General features: G+C 42.2%; 1 long non-coding RNA gene across 2 annotated transcripts; it reads left to right on the top strand.

Annotated features, from left to right (window-relative positions):
- Positions 1-1,046: 1,046 nt before the first annotated feature.
- LOC109942256 (uncharacterized) lies at positions 1,047-5,201 on the top strand. 2 transcript variants are annotated; one of them, XR_002264963.3, is made up of 4 exons: positions 1,047-1,479; positions 2,871-4,184; positions 4,337-4,397; positions 4,580-5,201. It is a non-coding gene; the product is annotated as an uncharacterized lncRNA (long non-coding RNA). The 2 variants fall into 2 exon arrangements; XR_004852677.1 differs by having other exon boundaries at positions 2,874-4,397.
- Positions 5,202-5,779: the final 578 nt, after the last annotated feature.

Here is a 5,779-nt window from a genome sequence, read left to right as displayed (position 1 = left end):
GGAAGGATAAGATTCAAGCCAGATCTTCAAAAGAATCAAGATCCACAATCTTGGATGGAGTATTTCCTTACCCTATCCTTTCTTGCCCAAACCTATCTATGCTTTAAAGGAATCTTCTACCCTACATAATAAAGTGGACATACATATATAAACCCATGCTTTCCTAACCACCAGCTCCACAAAGCTACATAAATATATATATATATATTATTACTATTTGTAAGACCTAAATGTTACTAGTTGGTATGATACTATTTTTGGAGGAATAATAAGGTCTAATTGACTCTGTGTTTTGCTAATGAGTTATGCATCATGCTGAGATTTTGTTTGTGCATATATGTTGAAACAATAGGAGTATACACCCTTTCCTTACAAATCTCGAGGATGAGATTTCTGTTAAGGGGGTAGGATTTGTGAAGCCCAAAATTTGTATAAAAAAATAATAAAAATAAATCTACATGGAGACCAGGAGATAGAATTCCAAGATTTAAGTCTTTTATAATAAGAGATTAAATAAAAGACCCACATATAATTTAAACCAACCTTTGTGGAATAATGTGATCATAGATATTCTCCAAAAGAATTAAGTTTAAAGAAATACCCTAATGAATACTATACACTAGAAAAATCTTTTATTTTAAAAAAACTATGAATATATTCAAGGGAATAATTTTTACGTGTGTGCAATCTATACTTTAAATATTTGGATAAAATAAATAAAACTAAACATATGTATATATTCATGCATATCAAGTTGGAGTTCTATTTGTTGATGCATTTAATCCTGGAAACCATGAACTTTGAATCAAACTTGATTTTTGAATTTGAAATTGAAATAAAACTGAAAACAGAAAATTAGAAAATGAAGAAAAGAGTAAATGGGAGGTTGGGCCGACTTCTCTCTTGCGCCTCGGCCCACCTCACCTTTTTCCCCTCGAGCAGCCCACTTGACTCACGCGCTCTCTATCCGCTCTCTGATCTGGCGGGGCCTTTCCTTTGGCTTCTGGGCGCGACCCACTGCTCAGCCGCGCACACCGCCCACTCCCACTAGCCACCGTCACATGGGGCCCGCATGGCGGTAGCGTCTTCTCCGCAAAGCACGCACGGGAAAACAGAAGGCGTCCGTAGCGTCCGGGCCGAACCGAGCGGGTCTTTGTCATCGGCTTCCGGGATCCGGCTCGCTCGGGGCTATATAGGGCCTAGAGCGCCGCCTCTCTCTCTGCTTGCAACCACCCAAGAATCGTGTAGCAGACCAACGCCAGTGTGAGAGGGGGAGAGGTATTCCATGACCGCCGCCGTCACCGTGTCGCAGCGTTCTTGTGCCGAGGGGTGGTTGAGGACAATCCATGGGCAACAAGCCGTTGGTGGCCTACGTGCGTAGAGGAACCCCGGTGATTGTCTGTTCAACTGCGCGGATCGTGTCCCGCCCGCGTCCGATGGCGCAGTGACATCATCGGCGTCGACCTCCTCATCCCCACGGTACGCCTATTTCCCTATCGTATTCATGGCGTGCTCCACGTTTGTTATGCCGGTTCGAGGGTCGCGGGTCGTCGCTGGAGCACCTGGGGGTGTTTGCTGGCGCCGTCACTCCACCGTGTTGCCGCACACCGTCGTGGCCAGGGACCTCCACACTGTGAAATCCGGTAACGAGCCATCAATCGAGGTCTCCTTTTTCCGCTTTACGTGTAGCGCTAGGGAATCGGCGCCTGGGTGCTTGTGCACGGAGATGACGAACCCCAGCCATCTCTCCACCGTCTGAACTAGGAGCCACCGCACGGGCTATGGGCGCCGCCGTGCTTAGCCAGCAGGTAGAAGAGCGCCTGACCGTGCGATTGGATGTGGACGGCTGCAATTAGATGCGCAATAACGTTTCGGCGTTTTGATCTGGTTCCTCTATCCACGATCGGGCGGTCGGCGTTCATCCGCTCGAAATAAAATCCTGGCCATTGGGTTTTCATCGGATGAGTAGGATTGTATACCGGTTTGGTGAGACTCGATCTAATCTCCACCGAGGAATGTAGATCCAGCGGCTGGAGACCCACGGTACCCCTTCATCGAAGCCAGTTTACAGAAGGGCCCCTTTATTTTGTTAGTAGTAATCCTCCGTCCCTTGCGACAGGGTAATGAGTCTTAGGGATTCTTGCTCCGTAGCCCCTGGTTTTTCTGGTATTTGGCGCGCAGTCCAAACAGTTAATAAAACAGGGAAACTAAAGTTAGAAAATGATTTTTAATACCAAATTAATTGCTAGAACTTGTATAATTCCTAGAAAATTCATATTAAGTTCAAATTAGTTCATTCCAGTTCCTATAATTCTATAATATTATTGTTTATTATTTAGTACCACTGTTTTGACATGAAAGCCAATTTAAAATTTATTTCCTAATTAATCTTGTATCAAATACATAAAACCTTCAGAAACTTATACTTTCCCCGTTTTAAATCCGATTTGACTCGTTCCAGTTGCGTTATCTTCGTATAAATATATATTACACAATGGCAGCATTTATTATATGATATCCCGTACTTTTATAATTGGATTAACCTATGTCTATTGGATTAACCTATGATTTTATGATTATAATTTGACTAAATGATCTTTAATCAAATAATGACTTAGAATGAAGTTGAGATAAGTATTTATAGAATAACCTCTCATATGATTTATACTAACCAATTTATAATATACTTGAATATTTTAATCACATAAATCTTCTATAAAATCATAACTCCTTAACCGTAACTCTGATTTTAGTGGTTCCCGTCCCGCGATCTCGTAGCTTCACGTAGATCATTGTTATACATTTTGTTCGTACCTGTGGTGTGATGCTAATTTTGTCCATACCATGTTTGTTTGTGTTGCTACGACTAGCAGTACGGTCACGAGGATCCGAAGAATCACCCTGGTAACTGGAATCTCAAGTGCTAGGCAAGTTGTGCCCTTGACCACTTTTGTTACCCAATAATATTCTTTATTATCACTATTCATGCATAGGTTTAATTTTGATGGGACCCAATAGGTCACCCTAGACTGGTTATTCTTTTTACCTTGTTTATCCCTGAATCAATTAGGTAGCTATGCTATTGCTTTATATGGTTTTAGGATAATATTTCATTACATCCATGTACCAATTATTGTGTTATGTTATTTATGTTCATGATAAGATCATTATGTTAATTGGAACATGGAGCGACCACCCGGAAAAACAGTGCTACCACAAGGGTAGTATGGGATGCCCTTGACTGATTAACTAGGAAAGCTAGTGGATGACTATCTTACCCGAAAGGGGCAAGGGCAGTAGGGGAGTGGTCAGTGTAGGGAGGTCCTTGGGTTAATTTTACTGTGATGGTGGTCAGGCGAGGGATTCCTGCACATGAGCTTCCTATAAACTGTAGCGGGTTTTCTAAAGCTAGTGGAACTTTGTAAAGGCCTCGTAGTGTTACCCTGCCTCGCCTCCTTGGTAGAGGTGTATGGGATTCATGACCCCTTGGCAGATGGGTAACATGACTTGTGGGTAAAGATGCGCAACCTCTGCAGAGTGTAAAACTGATATACTAGTCGTGCTCACGGTCATGAGCAGCTCGGACCCTCACATGATTAATCTATGGAATTAAAACTCAATTTGTCTTTTGCATCGCATTGGGATTATTTTATTATTAATTTTACTTATTATTACTAAGGTTTGGTATTTACTTATACTTAGTAACTGCTAACAAAATTTGACCAACTTATTAAAAGCAATGCTCAGCTTTAACCCCTATTGTTGATCAGCTTTACACATCACATGAACTCCCACCTTTGGTGAGTTCATGCCACATTATTCCCCATAACTTGTTGAGCGATGAACATGCGTGAGCTCACCCTTGCTGTCTCACACCCCCCACAGGAGAAGTACAAGTGGCTCAGGAGGAGCCACACAACGAGGAGTTTGATTCGATCTAGGTGGCGTCTCCCAGTTGACTTTCTGGCGCCAACGATGGATTTTAGATCCTGTTATATTTATCATTTATTTTTGTAAGTCTTCCACTATGTAATAAATACTATGATTATTGTGACATTTATCTCTATACACTCTGTTATTATATATGTTGTCTTCTTTGGCGCATGTATGAGATACACCCGGCTTTGTCCCTTTAAAACCGGGGTGTTACACTATTTCGGTCCTCCAGTCTTCATTATGTACAGGTGAGATTGTGAGCACTGCTCTTTCCATGAGCTCGACTGAAGGTGCTTTTATTGTTTCAATAAATACTTCCGAAGGCAAAGGGAGCCCCTTTGCCGCTGATTTAGCTAATAAATCTGCATGCTCATTCTCTCCCTGGGGATATGTTTTACAGAAAAACCTTCGAAAGAAGATTCCAACCTTCGGACTGCATCTAAATACTTTTCAAGCTTCAGGTCTTTTGCCTTGCTGCTTTTATCCACATGGCCGGAAATAACTTGCGAATCAGTTTTAAGGATTTCCCTTCTTATTCCCATTGCCTTTAACTTCCGAAGCCCTAAAAGAAGAGCTTCGTACTCGGCAATGTTATTTGTATAACTGAAGTCTAACTTTATTGCATAACATGTTCTGACTTTAGAAGGTGCGACTAGGACAACAACTGGTCCTGCACTGAAGGTCCCCAAAGATCCATCACAAAATACCGTCCAAGTTTCGGCATCTTTTGTTGCTTCTTCATCCTGAGCCCCTGGCGTCCAATCAGCAATGAAGTCTACTAACGCCTGAAATTGAATTGAGGATCTGTGCACGTAATCAATGGTGAATTCGCTAAGTTCCGCGGTCCATTTTCTGATCCTTCTTGTAGCTTCTCTGTTCCTCATTATGTCCTTCAGGGGTTGTGATGAAGGCACTATTATGCGATATGCTTGGAAGTAATGCCAAAACTTCCTGGAGGCCATCAATACATCATACAGTACCTTCTTCAACTCTGTGTAATTTTTCTTTGAAGGGCTGAGTACTTCAGAAACAAAGTATACTGGTGCTTGCTTTTTTACCTGACCCTCTTGTTTCTCTTGTACAAGTGTTGCACTAACCGTAGCATGGGAAGCAGCCACATATAGAAGTAACGGAGCTCTAGATGAAGGTGGGGTTAGAGTTGTTAGATCTATCAAATACTGCTTTAGCTCTTCGAAGGCTTTCTGCTGAGCTGGACCCCATTGGAATACTTCGACTGATTTCAGTATTTCAAAGAAAGGTAGATTCCTCTCTGCTGATCTTGAAATGAATCTGTTTAACGATGTCAGCCTTCCTGCCAACCGTTGAGCCCCCTTCTTTGAATTTGGTGGCTCCATTCGAAGGATAGCTTCGATCTTGCTTGGATTAGCTTCGATGCCTTTTGTTGATACCAGGCAACCAAGAAACTTGCCATTCTTCACTCCGAAGACATATTTTTCTAGATTTAACTTGAGACCAGCTTGTCTAAAATTTGCAAACGTCTCATGCAAATCAGCAACATGATTTTCTTGCTTTGTGCTTTTCACTATGATGTCATCAACATATGTGAGCACATTCCTGCCAATTTGGGAGCGAAGAACCTTGGCAGTCATTCTGCTGAAGCTTCCTCCAGCATTCTTGAGCCCCTCAGCCATCTGAAGGTAACAATAGGTACCACTAGGAGTTATGAAGCTTGTCTTTAGTTCATCCTCCTTCTTCATCCAGATTTGATGATAACCCGAGTAGCAGTCCAATAAACTCATGAGTTCCGAAGAAGCTGCTGCATCTACAAGGGAATCTATTCTTGGTAGTGGGAATTCATCCTTCGGACATGCCTTGTTGAGAT

The sequence above is a fragment of the Zea mays genome, chromosome 9 (genome assembly GCF_902167145.1).
Source record: "Zea mays cultivar B73 chromosome 9, Zm-B73-REFERENCE-NAM-5.0, whole genome shotgun sequence".
Classification (NCBI taxonomy): domain Eukaryota; kingdom Viridiplantae; phylum Streptophyta; class Magnoliopsida; order Poales; family Poaceae; genus Zea; species Zea mays.
The sequence above is the reverse complement of the archived record's forward strand: the minus strand, read 5'-3'. Positions and strand labels throughout refer to the sequence as shown.